Here is a 22457-nt window from a genome sequence, read left to right on the forward strand (position 1 = left end):
CCACAGAGCTAACTGAAAATACTGTGCGATTGCTACCGCACGGCAATACTGGAGATCACAGCTGTAGAATTAGAAAGGGGGCCTCTTCTTGTTTACAAACAAAATTATATATACATTAGAAACGGAATCCAGCAACAATGTAAGAGTTCATCATATACTCGCTTTTGTTTCAGTAAAATGATGGGGCGGAGTCAATTGTCACAGTATAATTTACAGTGGAATAATTATGTGGTTAATTTTCACGACGGCAAGCCACTGAAAGAGTGCTTATGAGTATGCAAATAGCCCAGCAATCCCCCTTCTCAGTCAGTGTAGCTTCCGAAACACTTCTGAGGACTCAGGAGAAGAAAGAAGAACCCTTGGAAACACAAAGGCTCAAGATCCCGCAGATGAAACTGCTAAGCCAAAACTCACAGTCACACCTTTTGAAAACAAGGAGAAGAGCAACGTGATGAATGTACTTCAAGGTAAACGTGCCGTCACTTCAAATATTCCCACAAATAGATACGAGTCGAGAGCAGCGAGCAATCTTGGAAAATGCCTGTCAGAGTGAAAGGCTTTCTTCCTGACCTCACCTTCTATGAAATACTGGTGGATTTCTAAAGACTATTATAGAGAGGAGAGGGATATACCATACAGGGTTTTTACAACGCACTTAAGGCGCTGTCACATTCCAGGGATGGCGACATAATCGTACATAGATACTTGACAGCATCCTCTGCATAATAAATTGCATGAAGAAAGGAAAACTATTTAAATGCTTATCAATAAATAGGTAATTTTAAAAGTTCTATAGAATATACACAGTTCTAACACGCTCCCAGGGCAGCAGGGAGTAAGAACGGCAAGAGAGGTATGACTTCCCGAGTAAATAAAGGAAACACTGCTACCCTGTCAAACTGCTGATCATCACCTATAAAGGAACTGCACACCCATATGCCTCACGGCAAACGTGGAAGACAAGGGAGATAAAGGGACGGGATAGCTGAATTCCACCTGGACTCACAACCCGGGGCTTCAGAATTTGCATCCTGGTTTTTAATCCTGGAATTTGTGTCCCCTGCCACTGCCGCAATGTGGACGCAAGAGCGCTCGCAGCTTTCAGAGAACCAGCTAATGAGTGCGCAAATGACATAAACGAAAAATCAGGATGCCTGAAGTCTCTCTCTGAGTATTAAGACAGAAAGTAAACAATTTTCCGTAATTACGTGATAAGAGTTCCATAATTAATGCTATTTACATTAGAAAGTAACAAAAGGGATGAATACACACTGTAACACAACACAGAAAGGAAAACTTTGCATTTGCTAATTACTTCTATTTAGAAGCTCGGATCTGGTCCCTGAAAGACTGTGCTTCCAAAGCTCTTCATGGATCTTAACACAACCAATAATAAAAGAAAGGACTAGGAAAGCTCCACACCAGACCAGGGAAAAAAAAAACAACCACCATTAGGTGCTCAAGTACAAGCTTAGTAACGAGCGAGACAGCAGGACTGCACCGTCACCACAGATGTGGAACGTAAAGTATTTTCCTTCAGGAATTAACGTACGTTGCACAGGGCCTCCACCGTATCAGGTCACGGTTTCCTTTTAAAAAAGAATCTTTCCCTCCGTGTCTAAAGCAGGTATTTCAGGAGGAGGCAGCTGTGAAGTATAAAAGATCTGATTGCTCCACTTTTTTCCACACCGCCTAAACCGACGCTTTCCGACCGAAAGCCCCGCGTTTCCCTGATCCATTATTTAGCCGTACAAACAGGCGGGCGGCTTGGGGACGGCTCCCGCCCTCCCCGCCGGGACAGGAGGGAGCACCGGGGGCTGCCCAGGAGCTGGGGGTCCCGCCGGGCTCCTCGCCGAGCCCGCGGCAGCCAAGCCAGCCTTGCCCCTGCGGGGTCCCTCCGCTCGCCCACCCCTTCACGTGGTTGTTTCTTCCACCGCGGTGAGTTTTATTAACCGAGATCATCTCCAGCGCGAGCGCAGAGTGCGATCAAAGCAGCCGTGAGGGCAGCGCCATCGAGGAGGGAGCTGTTCATCTGCCGGGGATGCCAAGGAGGGAAGGAGCAGGTTAGGGGTGACCAACGGAGGCAGGAACGAGCGGGTGCTAGGGTAACTATTCAAATCAGGCATCCCGACATCAGCATTCGTAACAGAGGCTTTAGCCTCCCTGGAAGGTGCTACAGCTGGATACCCCACCTGCTCTGCTCAGCAAGCAAGCTGCGTTTCGTTGGGAGCAACCAGGGGTTTTACGAAGCCTGCGCCACCGCCCGGCGGGCTGCAGAGGAGGAACCCGCTCCCTGCAACTCCCGCAGCCCCGCGGGACGACCGCCGTGCCTCTCCCTCTCTGCCGCTGCTGAGTCTGAAGCCCAGCTCCTTACTGGGCATCAGCAACGTATGGCCCAACGTTACCCCTAAATCCACAATCAAGAGAGCGTTTGAACTCCAAAACCAAAAAGCACCCTATTTTTCACGATGGTTTTTACATATGCAAGCCTCTAGAAGATTACAAGGGTACTTCACGAATCGAATGCAAAATACAGAAATAGTATTATCTCCCACGGAAATGCTGTCATCTCTGAAGGATGTGTTGAGATCCAACATTATACAACTCTTCATAGTAGTAATTTTGTAATATTTTATCTACTTGAAAATAATAGGGAATTTTAGGTAAGCAGAATCTTAATTACCCCAATTAGCTTCTCATCCTGCATCACTAATATCATTGGGAGCTTCGTCATTAACCTCAATGAGCGCAGGATAGATTCCTTAGAATTTAACCTGGACACTCAATATTCTTGTTCTAATGAAAAATGCATTAATGAGCTTCACCAGACTACTCCATTTTAAAGCAGCATCTTCAGCAGCCAGTTCCCCTCCACAGCCTAATGGGGCACTGGTGCATTAGGGAGCCAGGACTCGGCACAAGAGCGTTTAGGTCACCGTAAGCCTTTTTATCGACTCGGTGAGAGCTTCACGCTCAGCGCACCACGGGAAGAGCAACACCTACCGACTCACTCCAGGAACTCCCTGCGGGAAAGGTGACAAAACGTGTATAAACTTTTGAAATTGAAACTGGGGTGGCACAGCTGAAAGGCTACACGTAGTGAAATAAACACCATCAAAACTAAAATTCCTCCCTATAATTAAAAAATGACACAAATTTTCTATATAGTCTGCACGGAGGAGTCTCAACCCATTTCAATCGCTACCTTTTTTCCAGTCATCTACTGGGACATGTTATGGGGAAACTACTGATCTTCTGTGACCTTCATTTTATTTTATTAAATGCAGCAGACACCTCATGCTGAATACGAAACAAAAAATATGCAATCCAGGAACAGTACTGTAAGAAAAAATGCCCTTCGGAGGACCCAATTTCAGTCTTGATCTATAATGACACAGATTTGCCAATGACATTGGAATAAAAATCTCTATTATATCTATTATTGTGTTCAAAACTCTATTCTGAATTACTAAATTTAGAACAAGCCCCGCAGATCACGATTCAGTCAACGCTTTACAAGTGTGGGAAATACTTATTTGCAATACATGGAAGTCAGAGCAGACTAGCTGTACTTCCCATCTCCAGCCACGTTTTAGGAGAGGATTTGTGTTTCAAATAGCTATCCAGGTGGCAGCAGTAAAAAGCCTCCCAAGTATCAAAATACACCCTTTGTTTACACAACAGTGGCTGATCTATTGCTAATAAAGCCTTCAAGGAGAAAACAACGCCAATTGCCCGAGCAAGGGCAACTGGCACTTGCAGATACTATTTTATCTTTCCCACAGCTCTGAGGACAATTGGGAAGTCTCACTTGTTGCAGTCCATTGCCTTTGAAAATCTGGGAAGGGGGAAGGCTGGGGAGGGTGGAAGGGGAGGTGGGGAGGGCAGATGTCTGGTATCCCTGCTAGTCAGCACGGATTAACAAGTCATCATCCAGCATAACACCCTCTGAATTTCAGTTAACTGCTCTCTGTCTGAGCAACCTACCTAAACCGCCGAAGTTAGAGCCCAATTTGTGGCTGGTTTAGAGCCACCTCCACTTGGGACAGGTGTGGCTGGTCACAGGAACAGCATGCGGGGCATTCAAATGGGAAGGGAGGGGACCTATGGCAATCCCTCTCCCTAATTAAATCAGAAAAGGAGAGTTTGAAGTGGTAAATAATAAAACACAAAGAATCCTCAATCTGGTTGTCAAGGAAACCAGTATGCCTCTGCCATAATTGCTGTGAGCCCAATCTTGCCCTTTTTGACACCAAGCCTTATCATGCATTCTGGTCAGAGGCTGCCAAAGGAGCGTTTCTCCTCCTCTCAGGCAGCGAGCGGGGCACAAACCAGTGAGCTCCAGCACGCTGCCACCAGCTCCCCGATGAGGAACGGGACTGCCCGGCCGACCGTGGCACTGGCAGGTCTCCGTGTTTGCCAGTTCCTCCTCTACCGCTGCCGGCGGCGTGCGCCTGGTCGCCTCGACCCGTCACGAGTCCCAGGAACTTCTCGTTCCCCCGGGCTCCGACTGCCCCCAGCACATCCTCCTGGAAGCAGGAACCAGCCGTTCACCGCACGGGTGGACACGTAAGATGCTTATGAAGGAGATGACAGGGAAAGGGAAGCGCAAGACAAAATACAGGCTTGCAAAAGCACCACAAAACAGATTAAAAGTTGACTCCGTGCCAGGCCATTCAGAGAGCTTACTGCATCCTTGTCTTTTTCCTCTGCGACGATAATTACCTTTTATAAACATGTCCAAACCTTGTTTTTTCCTTCTGTTTTTGGTGTAATCACACATCACCACTGGACACACACCAAAGTCTGAGCACAAGCAATTCCCGGTACTTCAGCACCAGGAAGGCCAAAAAGGGGAAAATGCTCTATTAGTGTCTCTATCTCATCCTTCAAGAAATCCTGAAGCAGGTTTTAGAGGAAGTATCTTCAAAGTGAGGAAACGGGAGGAACAACTGGCAAGCATGTCATGTTCCCAGCTGACTTTAAGCAAAAGAAAATCCAAAGAGACAGGAAAGGATTGTGGGAAGGAAAAAAATTTAAAATTTCCCTTCAGGAACTACAGAGAGAAAAAAAAGACTACAGAAGGGTTTCTAAAGGAAGAACTGCAACTGATTCTTGTTTGAAACGCTGCAACTAGTTGATTGTCTCCTTGCTGTTTTACCAGTGGATGAAGCTTCTTTTAATCCCTCATCTTATCCCAAGCAACAACGACCAAAATCAACTTCTTTACTACGTTTTTATAAATTTAATGTTAGGAAAGCAAATTAAAAGTAACAAGACTGATAAACCCTGGTGATTATAATCCTTTGCTGTATGCCGTTCCAACGGTCTTTGTTGCTTTCAGTACTCAAAGAACACAGAGGATTCAGCTCAGGATCCAAGTTTCACTTGGGGACACTCTGGATATCCGCTATAGAATTCCCGAACCTTATCATGACATCGCATTTCGGTAAATGTCATTTACGTATTTATTTTTATCCGTTACTCAAAGGGTATGTATAACATGTGAGCAGCACTTTCTTCTGCCTGTTCAGCCATACTCAAGGAAAGCTATTTAGTTAGTTTTATTGACACTAGCAACTGTCACATCTTTTTTTACTATTTTTTTGGTTGGTAGATAAACCAAGCATCTCAAGAAAACATACGGGGCACCATACTTTTTCTGCTGTAATATTCCAGTATTCCAACATAAACTACGGACGTTGGTGAAAACCTTCGTTCAACAGATCTGCAGACACGCAACACATAAAAAGCACTAAGTGCTTGTTCCACCGCAGGCTCAATCAAAACAAAACAAACCCTTCCCCAAACCCAACCCAAATCCCATCCATATTCCCCTTCCCAGGAAGCACAACGTAGGTGTTTGGTAGCTCGGAGAGCTTGGGCAAGTTAATCTTCGAGCTTTGCTCCAAAACAGTTCACAGGATCAGAGCGACACAAGATAATTCAGGCTCAAATGGGCTCCTGCCTCTTCCTATCCGCTCAAAATAGTCTTTAATCCAAATACCTCTTCTAGCTATAAAGCCTGAGTCACATATAGGAAGAATTATGCCTACGTAATTTAAAAACTGAAGCCGCTGTAGTTGTCATCCCAGCTAAAAAGGTACAATTATGGATTAATTACAGCCTATTACAATAATGCGTATTATTATCAGTATCACTGTATAGGCCTCTAGGACTCAACCACCTTAAGAAAAAGGACAAATAAAGGTTTCCATTAGAAAAGAGAACGCAAAAGCAAATGAACGTGGCATTTGGGTATAAACACATTCATTTGCAAAATACGCATGTAGCACCCATCAGAAGAAAAAAAGGCCTTTGGCTGATTTACAGGTAATTTACTATGGCACGCTCTTACCACTATTTTACTTTTATTTGAAAAATCAGTCTGGATTCCTGAGCGCAATGACAGCAACCAGTTTATTTTTACGTCTTTTGCTAAATTTCAGTCATCTTGAACCTTTAGGGCTAAACATCTCTGTGACAACCTATTTCTGTCACCCAAGAGTTTCACATTCTTCGAGACTCAAAGAACGGTCTCACTGGCTTTCCCAGGGACATAACTGGCTGGAGAAGGACTTCAATATTACCCAGACCCTGCTCCGCCATAATCCACTGTGAAAAAAATACCCCCATCTCTCCTGTTGGTAGGAACGCATAACAACCCGGTATTTCTCCTCCAATTTTCCAGGTGGTCAATTTGTCAATTCTTTAGAATCTTTAGGTCCTCTGCTGGGGCAGCCTCTATGCATCATCTTTTGTCTCCACCTTTTTTTGCTTAAGACTCCTGCAATTTTGAACAAAAAGCCTTCAAACTTCTTGTTCTCTGGGCTTCGATACACGTCACTATGAGGCGGGGAGTTTTTGCAAGTTCTTTATCAGAAACCAGCTCGTTACTGGTATGGTAAGAACCGAAACGGAGGCGGTTTGTCCCGCGGCGGTGGAAGCCAAGGGCACCCCACCTCCCGCCTCGCTGGCTGCACTTCCAAGGGGCCAGAAGCTCCGTGGCAGGGGGGCGGCCGGGCACCCCTCGACTGCTGCCAGCTCTCGGTCTGGCAGGCTGGGCGCGGTACCGCTCAGCTGTACATCGGCAGTTTCCCAACAGCTCTGAGCTCAAATGTAATTTTAATACGTCCCTGTACAGTACCAGGCAGAAATATCCACAACTCTCTCCCGCAGTAGTTATGAGAAATGGTTATTAATTTTAATTGGCCTAAGCTAGCTTTTAGGGAAATTATATCTTCAGGCTTCATCACCTATCTGAATGGCCTCTTTTTGCAGCTACCATTGCTACTCATCTGCTAAGGAATACAGGCAATGCGTTCTGTATTTCCTCACAGATTACCAACTGTATTAGGCAATGATGACTGGAAGCAAAACAGGAATAAAAAATTAAAGGCCCTTTCAAACAAACTGGGTGTGATGCTCATTTATAGGCAGCTTATCCATAGGCCTCTTTCTGGGACAGCAGGACAAGACAGAAAACAAACCGCGGAGCAGCAAATTCCCCTTTGTGAAAATGACACAAACTTTATGCTGAGGAACAAGCTCTGGGTGCAGGACGATGTTCCAGCAGCTCCGTTCCTCCCCAGTTCTCCTTCCAGGTCCCTGATGGAGTTGGATGTGGTTCACAAAACCCCATCCAAAACGAAAGGGAAAATGGCCTTGGTACCAGATTCAGCATAACCACGTCCCAGCCGCACGGGACAGCTCATTTCAAAGGTCCGCCCTGCTAACCACTTTGAAAGACAAAAGGTCTCCCATCGCCACGACAATTTTACAGACTTACAAATCAGAAGCCCTTCGGTTTTCATCGTTCCGTTTTAAGCATCTCCTCCTCGTCTTCGGACACTAACCCTGTAACAGCCGCAGGTGACGGCGTACCAGAAGGAGACAGGAGGGTCACCTCACCCAGGTAGCGGCGAAGAAGCTTTACGAGGGCTTTGCCATCACCCTTCTTCACCTGCACAGCGAGAAACCAGCCCCTGGGACAGACGCAGGGGCTACATTTGTTCAAGGAGGGCTGCTGGAACCAGGACATCGCAGAACATCACAGCGCAGGCAGTTTTACCCCAACCCCCAAATTTGGCACCAATATGAAATACCTGACAGTCTGGAGACTAAAACTTCATCAGCTCTGAAGGTCCGTGCTTGATGAAAAGCAGCCACCGAGATACCAGCAGAACAATTCAATGATCTGGAATCTGCGGCTTCCATTTTTTTTTTTTCTAAAAATACCGCTTTTTCTCTCGGGCTTGCAAACAGTTTGAACAAGTGGCCTTTGCAAGGAGCAATTTAGTAAACAAAAAAATATTACCTTGTGAATTAAAACTACTTTAAACAGAACCTATTGTGACCACAATTCATATTAACATGGCAAGCTCTTACAGAACGCCTTTTCAAGGAAAGAAATATATTCCTTGTGTGTTCAAGTATAGAGCCATAAACCATATGAGACCCTATTTATTTCAAATTTCCCATGATGCCATTTACTCCAGCTTTTAACCTTTTATGTGACATTGAGCTATTTTACAATCATAAAATAGTAGAAAAAACGACCTGTTAATTTGAAAGGGACACATTACAACATCTCTCCCCGGCACTATAATATTTTAATTTCTTTTTTCAAGGCAAACCAGTTGGAAAGTGACCATCTGCTAGTCTGTTAGCACTATTCAAGCAAAGTAATGCACAAAATGTCCTCCTTTCCCAGCAAGAGTAGGACCATTAACCGAAAGGAATATAGGATATCGTCAGACCGATTCGCAACAAAATGAAATCCCCGTATTTTTTTTAATCGCCGTTAAATATACGGGCTATAAGGTGACGATGCAAAGCCGCTGCACGCTGTGTGACACCTAGAGCGGCGCAAGAAATCTGAACCTTTCAAAGCCGCAAATTAGTACCATCGACTTTGCTATGCAAATGGCGCTCTTCTATTTTGAGTGTCAAGCTAAACGCAAGCACACTTTTACAAGTACAGTTCTATTTCTCACTTCAAAATACACAATGTGCTTTGGACACTGGGTAGGTTTTCAGTATCACTTAAGGTTCTGAATATTTCAGAACAGTTGATAATGGCAGTGAAAGAGGAAACTCGGCAAGCTCCCCGTGCTGATAAATATAGAACTTTTTGGATGAGTAGAGCTCAATGGAGCCGTAATCTTGGCTGGCACCTGTACATGATACTGTAACACATACAGCTAGAACTGCAAGTTTGTGAGAATAAATTAAATTAAATTCACATTCGTGTTAGCACTTTAAAAGATGTTGTCAGTACAACTTTGTATGCATGCAAGCCACTGCACTTTTGAAAGTTTTACCCTAAACGTTTAGAATTCAAGCACGCCGCCTCGGAAGGTTAGGAGATACACCGGCCCTATCTCAGTCGGCCTTTATGCACGTTATTCGTGCCTGTACCTCCCCAACATACCTAACTAAACTGCAAATTAGGCTGAAAATAAGGTAACTGCACTTCAAATTGTTAAATTCTGAAGAGTTTATCGTATCTTGAATCGTGAAATATAGCAGATGTCAAACGCCATTACCAAAATGTATTCCACGGCTGCCTTAAATCTGCAGTATATTTTACTTTAAAAGCATTTTTCTCGTCGTCTTCTTCCTAGCCTCCCTCTCCCTATCAAAAAATAATCAAGCAAATCGGAATTTTACACTAGTAGTAAAATACTCACTAAATAAAAAAGACTGTTTCTCAGCTGTTTTCCGGAACAAACAGACCTTTTTGACTAGTTATTAATGACGAAGCAGTCATATCCATTTGCCCAATAAACGTGTGAGTCTTACCGCTTCCCTTATTTTTATTTATAAATTTCATAATGGCAGTAAGGCACTTTAAACTGTGATTTCTCAGGGAATACTGCACTTCAGGGACTGTTAAAGTCACTCTGCCTTCAGCCTTTATCACCCTACGTGAGGTGCAATAAACACTGAGAAATGTGCTGCCTATTGTGTGCCTTGTTACAAGGTTCACGTCCAGCAGCAATCCTGTCCTTTCTGTCTGAACTCCCTGTCTTCCCAAGCCTTTCTCAGAGGCGTCCTCAGCAACTCTTAGCTCACTTGTAGTGATTCTGGACAACAGGCTGGCGTGGAGCGGTACAGCTCCAGTTACTCAACAGCCTCCCTCCCGTGGCTAAAACCTCACCCACTGCGTCCTCCACGAAGTCAAGGCTGGGGAGGTGGCGCTCGCTCATGCGCTGGATTCTGGCCCTTTTTGCCTAAAAACTTCCCACTATTCCCCAGTAAACTTCCCATGCTTGTTTTTCCCCAATAACTACATATCGCTGGGCTTCAACTGAGTCGAGCAGACCTTGCTCACCGTGTTTCCTGGCACCCAGGGCACACTTTTGACAGAAATTCAAGGAAGGCTGCATGTCACTTACGGCACTTCTCTACCAAAGGGCCAGGTAACTCAGTGCTATTTTGCAAGGTGCAGAGAAAGGTTCTGGTGAAGCAGTACACAACAGAAGCCAGGCAGAAGGCAGAGCCATCCTCCGAACGCGCCTGGATGCCAGGCAGGATCTCAAAAGCGACGTTACCCACAACGGCCCCGGTTCTCGGGCTGGCTGACTCAGGCGAGGGGAAGGCCAGACGACACCACAAACTTTTCTCGCTGTGAGGACGTAATCGTTAATTCTCTGTGTGGCTCTAATTCTCAGACAAAAAGCCAGGCACACGCATAAATATGTATTTATTTGCCACTATGCTAATTTTGGGAAAAAACACCAACAGTTGATCAGACGAAAAATGTGCGCGATTTTGAAAGGCTTTTGAAAACATACATGTCTGACTTGACCTTATGACCATTTTCTCCTTCAGGCAAGCCAATATTATAACCAGAACAACACGAGAGGATGAACATTGTTGGGGAGTTGCTCACTGTGCCTGTCATACCCCGTTAATGCAACTTTGATTTGCCTTTGTTCTGACAGTAGCAAACAGCTGCTTGTAAATGAGCCACAGTCCCTGGGCTGCCTCCCATTATTCCACACTTTTGTTTGACAAGGTCACTTGCTGTGGGGATTTTGGGGAGAAAGAGTGTGCAGCCTATAGAATTAGAGTTAAACCACAGGCAACCCAGCTTGAATGCTCTTATTATTTTTTTTTCCATAGCACCAGCAAAGCAAGAATAACAAAGAGAAAATCTTTTTGCTCTGTGAGCAAGTCAAACTTTTCTTTCTCCCAGTGTCGGTTTCATAATCCTAAAACTATCTTATAAAACGCAAGTCATGTTCCCATAAATCCCCTTTCATTCAAATCTTAACAGAATTTATATGAAAGATGTATTTAATTACAAAACAGGATTAACAAAAACAGATTAATACTGTTTTGTTCATCCGCTGCTACAATTCATCAGGAGACAATACCCAGCTACAGCTAACAGCAGCTCCGACAAACACTGCAAAAACACCAAGAAACGATCTGAAAGATTTATGCCCGTTTCCACAGGAAATTGATTTATTTTTGATAGGAACCGAGACAGACTAGTCTTCCAGAAAGAAAAGCATCTCGTAAGCAAATCACTGCTATGCTAGCCGCCCATGTAAGGACGAGCAGACGTTTCTCCGAGCTGGAAGTTTCCTAGTGTTGAATTAAACTGGAAAAATCAGTTTATGAAGACGTCAGGATAGCATCTGGTGCTCTCAAACCATCCCCAAACCTTCACTTTCCATTCTGACCTATGATTTTCAAGACAGCAAAAGCTGTCATTGAGGACAGCCCTTTTCTTTGTGCCAACTGTCGGTTTTGAAGCCACGCGTGAACCAGGAATAGGTGGCGAACATTCAAGGGGGTGGCTGATGCTACGGGAGGGGACGGCCAGTGGCAGTCGGCAACCACAGACGAACCACAGCGGAGAGCTTTCACAGCTACCATGTGAAGAAAGAAGAGGCGCTAACTTCACAAATGTCTTTCAGGGCTCTTCAAGGAGGGTCACTGAAAACAATGGAGGAAAATCAGTCCAAAAACCTCCCCCCGCCCAGCAGCCAACTGTGCTATTCCGAGGGGACAGTCCTGATTGTTCGGATTTTTATCTCACGGGCCCAAAAAGTGACTGAGCTCTTCCTGCTCTTAATCGTTTGCTTCCTAGTTTTTGTTAGGCCACTAGAAGAAATCGTGTCTTCATCACAAAGGCTCCTGCATCCGCACTAAAAGAAAAAAAACTTACAGACATTTCTGTAATCTTTGACTTAATGTCTGAGTCTCCCGGTGCTCTCAACAGAAAAACACGGACAACCATCAGACAAGTTTATGCATCTTCCCTGGACAGACTGAAAACTGCGACTGAGCTTGGCAGATCACATTTACGAGCCCAGGACAGGGACAGGCAGCCTTCTCCTCTCTTCCTTCCTTCAGGTAATTCAGTAGAAATCTCACCCTCCACCACAAACCCTTCAACCGCCGCCTATGTGCAGGTAAGAGCCATCTTCCCAAGTTTCAGCTGGAAGTAGTTTTCCTTGTCAAATACCGGTTACAAAATACATAGTTAGGGCCATACCTGAAGTATTCTAACTGAATTACACCTGAATTATCCACTGCTAACAAGGAGTCACCACCAACAACGTCTAATGATAATGCACACCGACAACGCTCACTTTCCAAGGAAGCACACTGAAAACATTCCGGTAGCTGACTGCCAGAGTGCAGGACGGGAGGTTGTTAGCCTCATTTGTATTCAAAGGCAGGCAAATCACTAAGACTCATTTACATCCTTCCATCTTTCTTAGTGCATGTCAACAGCAGGTGGTCTATCGATACTACCTTTGAAATAAGTAGGTGGTTTAAATTGCCTTCCCATTTCAGTAAAAACCCTGAATTATAGAATAGACCTTGAGTCTTAACTTCCCTGTTTTCTTTGTGTGGGCTGTAATAGAACATGAATAAGTACGGCACTTACTTTGTTCGTATTTTAATCTGCGTTAAAAAAATAAGTTTTACACACAAACCCAGGCACCTTAATCTTGAGCGCCAGCGAAGCCAGTCGCAGGCACAATCATCCCAGCAGAGCGAGTTACAGAAGTTTATTTGCAAAGGTTTGAGTGAAATCCACAACAGATTATGAAAGACTTCTATAGATGATTTTTTTTTTTTTTTTAAAAAGCACACATTTTTAGGATAAGCAGATGAAGACTGACTCTTGAATCCTTCGATGCATGTGTTTAAGTTTCCCTGCTGCTAGCCCACTGGAAACTACTACTCTGAATAGATTTCGTTCACTACACACTTCTAGGGACATATGTCTCCTATTTTTCTTTGTGGCACTGTGACTATTCCTAACAGCCAGTTTAAAAACACAAATGTCTGTTGTCAATCAGCACCAATTTCTGATGAAGTGAGAAGAAACACTGCCTGAGACAGGAATCAAGGACATCTTCATGCCCAAAAGAGTACACAGCCAGCACTAAGCAACATCACAAATGTGTTTATACAAAACCAGAATAGATTAAAGTAACTAAACCCAGCATTTGGTTGCTTTTCCTCTGTGATGTTTGCCTTCACGTTTTGACAACTCCCTCAGAATTTCTGTGAAAGCCAGTGTCCGTCAAAATTAATACTTTGATGTCTGGCTTCAAACTTCCATAAAGAATGGTGCCTTTGGAAAGCGAACACAGAGGTCAGCAGTACCTCCCCAGACTCTGCAGATTAGGCTACATTAGCTCCCGCATTCCGGGGAGCGGGTGGGGAAAGCGTTAAGACACTGTCCCAGCGTCCCCGCGAGAGGAAGCTGGGGTCAGTCCCCACAAATCCATGACAACCCAGAGGGTGTGCTCACCGCCCTGCCGAGCACCAGTAAAAACGGACACGCACGCTCCGCGTTCAAGGATTTGAGTGAGGCTTGGTTCTGGAGACAGACACGTATTTGTTTACAGGAAGGGGACTCTTCCATGTGCAAAGAGGTCAGGAGGCTGAAGGTGGCCCCTGCGCTGCTAAGCGTAAGGGAACACGCACTTCACGACGAGTTAACCATTGTTTAAAGACCAGGACAGTCATTAAGCTGTATTTACTGTCTAGACAGGAATAGCTCCACCTAACCATTCCCAAAGGTTGTTAGCATTTCTAAAAATTAAGCAGCAGAAGGAAAAGGTTAAGATCAACTTACTAATTAAGTTACACTCACAGAAATCTAGAGAGGGGAAGGGAACGTAAATTTGAATGGCATCCCCAGTCCGCGCACCAATCCTCATAGACAGGGTCTTCCTCCGTGAAGGGAAACCTTAGGACTGAGCGTCTGTGTGCAGGGTTGATGCCCAGTCACAGGGTTGCACAAAACCCCCATCAGCTTGAGACAGATAAAAGAAACCCCTTGGAGTTTATCTCAATTACCGGCAGACACAAGTAGCGTTTGCATTTTATTTCCGTATCCGTACTGTAGATCTGCAGTCCGCTGGTAAGTACATTCTCTGGTCTTTTTTAGCTTCTGGTGCTAAAAGGTGAATTCAAGATAAGTGCCAAACAATGAGGCATGTTCCACGCCTAAGTTAGGATGTTAATTGTATGATAAAAGCAGAGATTTAGGTCATTTCCACGGTGCTCGGCAAATTCCCAAGGGCACTTGACAGGAAAACAGAACCCCTCCACCGAGCTCCGCTGGCAGCACCCCAGCGAAACGAGCTCCCTTCTGGCGACAAGCACTCCTCAGGAATCCCTTGAGCGGGATTGTCCGAGAGGTGCCCTAGGACGCGCCCAGAAGCTCTTCTGCTCCACGGGTTCACGTACGTGGAAACCTTGAGCAGAGCGCCGAGGGCTCTTGGGTTTCCCTCGCCACACAGCGCTCCCCTGCGCGACAGGCGCTATCGTGGGCGCTTGTTCCCACACCGGAGGGGAGAGGGGTCTGTCGGTGCAATAAGAATTGAAGGCTCAGCCAAGGAACAGCCGCAGGAGCGAAGCACGGGCGGCACACGGAGCCACGGCCATCCGCGCCTCTGCCAACGGGGCGGGCGAATGCAAATCAAACTCTTTAGAATCCCTTAAATCGCTGTTTAAAGCAAAGTTCAATTATTTAAATTGTTGGAAAGAAACCTGTATTTAGAGAATAATTTTATCCTTACTGCATTTGTATTATTAAAGAAAGGATAACTCAGTGATCAACAATCAAACACATCGATTAACACCAGTTTTTACACTGAATTTGCACTTCCCTTTGCCAACTGGTAGACATATCCATCTCAATGATATTTCCATTGAGATGTTTATATTCTTCCTCTTTTGTTATACTGGAAAAGGTAAACAGGTCTTTTTTTCTAATTATCTGAGTATCAAATCTTACTCTTACTTATGTTGGACCTTTTTGGGGGAAAAAACAAGACCGGAATTCAACTAAACATGCACCTCTTCAAATCTCGGGGATTACTGCCATTTAAACTAAGTTATCCAACTTGCTTACATTACAAATGGACGTATTAAAAAAGCGCAGCATTTTCTGGAAGGAAAAACTGAACTGTTTGGGTTTGGTGACCTGGTCGTGCCAAATTTTAAAACTGGTTTCATCTCATCCTCTTACATCCAAAAATTCCGTCAGAGATCAGCTTTCGCTGTTCCTACATGACTTCAGTTTTTAACAAACTTGTCACAGAAGTGAAATAAACAGAATAAACGGAAGATAAAAATACATCCCAAACTATTTCTACGCCTGCAGAGGACAGCACTCATGCCTAAAGCTACTTTAACACCCCCCAGACTTTTGTTCCAGATCCACCCGGTGCTTTCACCATTCCTCTTTCCTTAGGGAGGGAAGCAGCGAACCGTCGGGGCTTGAATATTGGCTATGAAACGCCAGCTGAGGTGTGCCTGGGAGGGAAGCACCCCCAGCACCCGCCAGGGGGGCACAGCGGTGTGCCTGCCCCCCTCCCTGCCCACCCTCCTCCTCCTCCTCCCCGGGCTCTGCGGAATGAATACACCCAGCTCTGACTCCTGACATCGCTACTGCTAAGCAGACACTAATGACTTTTTTTTCCCCCTTCCTCCTCCTTCCCCGTGGGCAGAAGTTGATAATAAACTCTGCGTACGGCGCTGGCACTCTTACCGGGGAGAAATAATCAACTCCGCAGTTCCACCTCTTCCCTGCCCGTCTCCCTGGGAGGGCAGATTAGCGGTGGGGACTTTCTCTCCACCTCCCTCAGACGAAGGTTAATAAACCACTCGGCATTTGCTTTTCGTGGAAATGATACGTGTGGATTAATTAGCATTTCCTAGGTAACACGTTAATACCATTGTGAGTTCTCATCACCAGGCTGTTCCAGAGACCTATTATAGAACTGTAACCCAAAGGCAGTCGAGGATTCACTCATTTCAGGACCGAAAAAATAATTCTGGCTACGGCTACAGCTGCAACTTGGCCTAGAATTGAGGACAGAGACGGCTACATCCGATCAGGAGCACAACCAGGAGCCAAGTGACCTGGTTAGAGGCTTCTACTCCCTTTTGAGATGACTGGCAGCAGCCCTTCACGCTTTAAGACAATTTATACTTGACCGAGGTTGAAGGATACACATCTAACATCAACGCCAGGCTAGTCTAGAACACCATCTTGCAGGGCTTCTTGTGCCTTCCCCTAGCTAATCATTGACAGGAGCGGTAGAACGGACCCCTTCAGCCTGGAGCTTGGGGTGGCCTCAGAGGAGATAAACCTTCATCCCCTGCCAAGCACAGAAGAAACTCTCCAAGCTTCCAGCTCCTTGTGCGAGTCCACCCGCCTGGGAGTGGTTTTGTGTAAGAGATGAGAGATGGCACCAGCAGCAAAACCAGAACCACTCGTGGCAAGTTGACCTTGGAGAGATGTGAAACGCAGGAACAAGTGCTGATTTCCAGATCTCACGTGGAAGGAGATGCCTGTAAGTAGCCCCGAGTGCTAACTCGGAACTAAGTCCCAGAAAAAACACACTTCCCACCGGCTAGCGGTGGACAACTCCAGCTCAGCCCACCAGCGACTTCAGATCCCCCTTGGGGGTACCACCAAATGTACAAGGAGCACAGTGACCTTAAGAGTGCGGGACCACGTCCCTCACGTTAAGCAAGACCAAGATGGAATGTCTGATCTCCAAAGCTCCCGTGCCCATACTGGAAATGTCTGAAGATTTCTGCTTCCAGAATCAGCAATTACTTACTGATAAAAACTGTTAGTGAAAAGAAAAAATGCAAAGATCAGCTATATACATCTATACACCAAAGAAAAGCGGTCAAAACTAAAAATACACTTAATACAGTATCTCAAACTATCTGTACAGTCATTTTCATATGACTCGATTATATTTCCAGGAAGGCATCACACGGTTTCAGAGCAAGGCATCTGCCAAACTAATGAGAGCCCAAGAGTCAAAACAAAAGCACAAGTACGTACTAAAAAAAAAAATAAATAAAAAAATCCCCAAACTGTAAGTAGACTCTACTGTCTAAAACTGCAGGCACTTAGGAAGAAATTATTTCTTAACTGTAACATAAACATTTACAACAGACGACTTTTTCTTCATCTGGTGTTCATCAGAAACTTTTGCTCAAGTCTCGAGGCAGCAGCCCACCATTTTTGCATCTTCCCGCACAAAAACACAAATGGGGTGTCACTGGGGATGGGAGAAAGAAAACCTTGAAGAGCTGGCTCAGAGTAACTAAATACTTCAAATCTAAATTGGAGTCACTTCAACATGTTTGGAAGCGAAGCAGGTTGGCCGAGCGCCATCTCCAACCCAACAAGTGTACCTCACCAGCTGGCATGACACAGACAAGAGCCCCCGACACCTCAGGAGGGAACAGTCGGGAACAGATCGGGTGAATTAATGCGGCGCTCCAGGTTGCCTGCCTGGGCAAAACTGTTTGTTCTTCGGCTCCGGTTTCAAAAATCAGTCAGTATTTAAACCAGCTCCGATTTCAAAATTGGCGTTTATGTTTTATTGTTTCACAGTTTGGCGAGATCAAGCACAATTAGCTGATAAAATGGTACGCTGCTGCTCTTCAGCGGTGAGGAGGGTGAGGAAGCACCACGTACCGCACTTGGGCAGCTCTGGGCACACCCCAGTTTTATGCCATAGCACACTCCGGCAGCTGCTGAAGTCACTACATAAACCAAGACACATAAAAAACGGTGCAGTCAACATCAAAGTCAACCTCGACTGCATTTGTACAACCAGCCCAACGCTGAAACGCCACATTTCTGCTGCGCTGGGACCAGCGGGACAGGGGAAGTTTTCTCACTGTAATTTTTACTGCGTTGTTTTGGGGTGGTTTTGTTTGTTTGGTTGGTTTTTTTTTTTAAATAAAATATTTCAAGAAGTTTTCTCGGATCCACTCTGAACTTATTGAACATGCCAAGCCAGGAGCTAGGATACTGAATGAGGGAGAACAGCGTGTCAGAACTCTCCTCTGCTGGAAACCCAGCGGGTTTCGGGGCTCCCGAAATGTCTGTTATAACATTACAGAAACAGCTCAGAACCTGCAAATTTCCATTATATGGGGTACAAAATGAATCCAACCGAGGGTGAAGAGGCGGTGTATGCGTTAAGTACCTCCAGGAGGGAGAAGCTCGCTAGGAACTGTCCTCAGAAACCCAGCAAGACGCAAGCAGAGCAGAAGACAAAGCCCCAAGGAGCGGTGCACGGTGAAAGCAACGAGGAACACTCACTCTCCTTTGAACGCAAAAAGCAGCTCCTCCTGACCAGCTCTGAAATTCGCAGTCCACCCATGCTACACGCTGTGACAGGGATGGTATGAATCCCCGAACTTCTGTACGGGACAAACAATCCAAACGGTCCACTTTATCCCCGATTTGAGAAGGTTATTTCTCGGGGTGCGAGCGTTGGGCAGCCTCAGGGCTTGGTTGTTAAATTGCCAGATTAAGGATCTTTCAGTGGAATGGCAGAGCCCACCATTCCTAATGAAAGTTAAAAAAAACAAAACACGACAAAAGAAAATAACAAAGAACGTCAGAATTACCCCTCCTGAGTTACCTAACGCAAGAAATACTTTAGCATAGTTTTGTAGCTACAGCTGAGTCATTCAAACACTGTCAATATTTTAAGAGGCACCAATTGGTGTTTCCTAAATACTTTCTGATACACTCTAGTCTTGTTTTAAAAAATGCATGCGTGGGCATTCCAATGATTCCTAAAAGAGGGAAAAATATGAATGAGAAAATTACTGTTATTCTACATCACTTTCCACAAGGGCTGTGAATTTAGACAAAGGCTATCAATCTTAGCGAGAACACTGCCTGTAGAAAGCTGAGTCCCAAGTTTTAATTTACACTTCACCGTCTCAGTAGAAACAGCCTTTACAAACAGGATGGCCTCAACTCCTGCCTCCAGACCGACAGCGAGAATCCGCAAGTGCCCGCGCGCGGCTGCTGGGTAAGAGCTGGGTTTATTTTTTCTAGCAGTTCCTACTCCCTCCCCGCCAGGACGCGTTACCAGGTCGGCCATCCCAATCGCTTACTGAAGCGGAGCAGGGTCTCTCCAATCTGCCACAGACGTGAGCCTGGGGGTGCCTCTCCTGGTCCCTGGACGACACCACGCGCACCCCAAACCACCGCGGCTCGTGGTTGCTCCAGTTGCAGGAGGTACCTTCTAGCTAACAGCCCCAGTCACCCCGAGGAGGTACTCGAAATGGAAGTTGAAAACTGGTCTGGACAAGGCAGCAGAGATTGTAGGATGCCTAAGAAGAAATTGTGCCATACCAGCACAAACTGAACACGGTCATTACAGCGGTACAATAAACTCATTAGAACTTGAAAAAAAAAAAATCAATTGACAAAATCTTAATTATCATTCTACAAATTAGCAACTTCAGGTAAAAATGGATGTGGATAGACGAAGGGGTCTGAGGAATCTAATAGGGTCAAACTGTATGCTGTCGAGAATCCACACAAATTAGGTTTTTTATTTGTAGTTATTAGCCCCACGAAAATGATCGAAAAATGGCACCTTTTACCCATAGATTGGATTGAAGAGGTTGGAAGTTAAGAGCAAATCGTTTTCCTGACTGCAGACAGAACACATTTTAACGTTGCTGACCTACAACCGTGGAGCCCAGAAATCCCTTCCACAGTCTCTCTTCAGAGTTTCACTGTACACTGAAGAATATCTGCGTTCCAGCCACGCGAGGTGCTGACTCTGGCGAAGTGGGCGAGCGGACAGGTCTGCAAGCTCACCCTGGTGGTGTTCTCCCACAAAAGATGTGGTGAACGCACTACTTCTTCCACAAAGGGAAGGGCTTCACAAATACAGAGTGGAAACGAATCTCACACCATTTTGCAATCTGCATTTACACCCGGCCAAGTGATAATTCGTGGCTTACTCTCACTGCTACTTTTCTGAAGTGATTTTTTTTCAACTATGCATTGGATTCAAATTAGTCAAACCTCATTATCTAGTTTCTCTGAATTTACTTTCAAATATGGAGGTATCCGTATTCCCGTTACTTCAGTTATTCTAGCTGTAAATGTCTGTATTCCAGTTACTCCACAAAACTGGTAACATAATCATGAAAACGGGAGAACATGGAGGTCCTGAATTTTTTCCCCGCTTAGGCAGTGAGCAGTCCTGAGTGTGCAGAAGTCTGGTTTTTATTCCGATTTTAAGTAACCCCCACCCCTAACGCCTACCACGCAAACGGCTGGGTTTACACACCTGAATCACGCTTTCCAACCCGAACAGCTTCTTCGTACGACCAGACGCAACCCCCCTGGCAGTCTGGCCGGAGGCGCTGTGCTGTGGGTGCTCAAAGGGCAACAGCCCGGCCTTCTCTGTGCTGCTCCCCAACTCACAAATAAAGAGCATTAAAAGAGATTACAGGAAAGCCCTAAAGTACCCGGCATTATACCTGTTTACGTCCCTGTTAGCTCTGAGCGTATAAACAGAGGCAGGAATTAGTGGAGGCACTAAATGCTTGTCAGTTCTAGGGTTTCTATGTGTATTTTCAGACTCTCAGGAAAACAAGAGATATTTACACAAAGTCACAAACACAAACCTTAACGAGAGAAAGCTAGCGCGCAATTCACGGCTAGCGAAGGCATCGCAACTGACCTTGTTCCCGTTCAGCGAGGATCTGGTCTGAAATCTCTCACCTGCAGGGAGCAAACTACCACCATGATGTCTGAATTTTATTGTCTTACCTGAAATTAATTTCAGGGTTTTACCTGAAATTAATTTCAGGGGGGTTTTAAGGAAACAAAACCCTACAAAATCAGATCTGTTAAACTACCTCACGAAAAGGGCATCGGGCTACTTAAGTGGGCGCTAAACTCTGCGCTCGCGTATAGTCTCACAGAGGCTGGTAGGCTCTGCTTTCATGGATAAGCACATCCTAAAGAGATTACAACATCTTAGGCAAAAGGCTATTGAGTTACTGCGTGGATTAAATTACAGAATTTGGTAAGTGTGTAGTATCATCTATCAGCACATCCACCAGTTTCGTTCAGGAGATAAATTACTAAAACTATGCAAGGAACCGAATAGCCTCTTATGACAGTTTGATGCATTATTGATTTTTTTTCCCCCCATTTTTATTTCCAAAACAAATTTCATTTAATTTTCATTATTTAATTCCCATCAATTCAGGCAATTCACAGACTTTTTGGGCTGTTGAATGTCTTTGTGCAGAACACATTTAAGTAACTGAGTGGAAAATTCTGTCATAACCACGTTTTTTCCTTCTAACTATCGGCAATTATTCTCCCAACCCACTGACAGAGTTACAACCAACTTAATTTTTATATATGAAGGCTGGAGAAAAAAAAATTTTACGGGAACACGGACAGTACTCCAGCATTCTGGGTTACTACTCATCCAAAGCAATAATTATCCCTTGGATTCAGCCTACCAGGAAGTCACCTATTTAATTTTTGCCCTTCTGTTTTAACAAAGGTTTCGTAATACAATCTCTGCCTTTTCATTTCAGTTGCTTACACGGGATGCTTTAATGCTAAAATGCAATGACCTATATTAGATCAGCCAAAAAGCTCATTATTCATACTTTAGGCAAGCAAAGCCAAGAAGGTGACCGTTTTAAGCACTCAGTCCTGTTAAATCTTAATAACAAAAATAATATTTCTAGGATATTTGTTCACTACAGGGTAACATGAAGCAAGCCAAACTACAATAATGACGAATAACCAATTTAAGTATTTACAAAAATACGTCTCTTTATGGGAACTGTTCAAACATAACCCAGAAAGAAACAACTATATTCAGCCTCTGGGAACTTTTGCTAGACACATTGTTTTACATTTATATTAGATCATAAAACATAATTGATATTTGCAGAAAATCTGTTTAAATTAGACGAGGAAAAGCTGCTTCAGCAGCAACTTCATGCTGGTCAACCAGAACGCAATGCCGTCACCTACGTGTACGTGTTCGGAAAAAGCAGAGTTTTTTCACAGAACCAGAACTGAACTACTAGAACCAGGGGCACTAGCACGATGAGCAGAGTCATTCCTTACCCGTAAGGATATA

At 44.9% G+C, this 22457-nt stretch overlaps 1 protein-coding gene across 5 annotated transcripts in view; it reads right to left on the reverse strand.

The window, feature by feature from the left end:
• ADGRL2 (adhesion G protein-coupled receptor L2) overlaps window positions 1–22457 on the reverse strand; it is a 124907-nt gene that overhangs the window by 77973 nt on the left and 24477 nt on the right. The gene's annotated exons all lie outside the window — the stretch shown is intronic.

Source organism: Leptosomus discolor, chromosome 3 (assembly GCF_034619465.1).
Source record: "Leptosomus discolor isolate bLepDis1 chromosome 3, bLepDis1.hap2, whole genome shotgun sequence".
Classification (NCBI taxonomy): domain Eukaryota; kingdom Metazoa; phylum Chordata; class Aves; order Leptosomiformes; family Leptosomidae; genus Leptosomus; species Leptosomus discolor.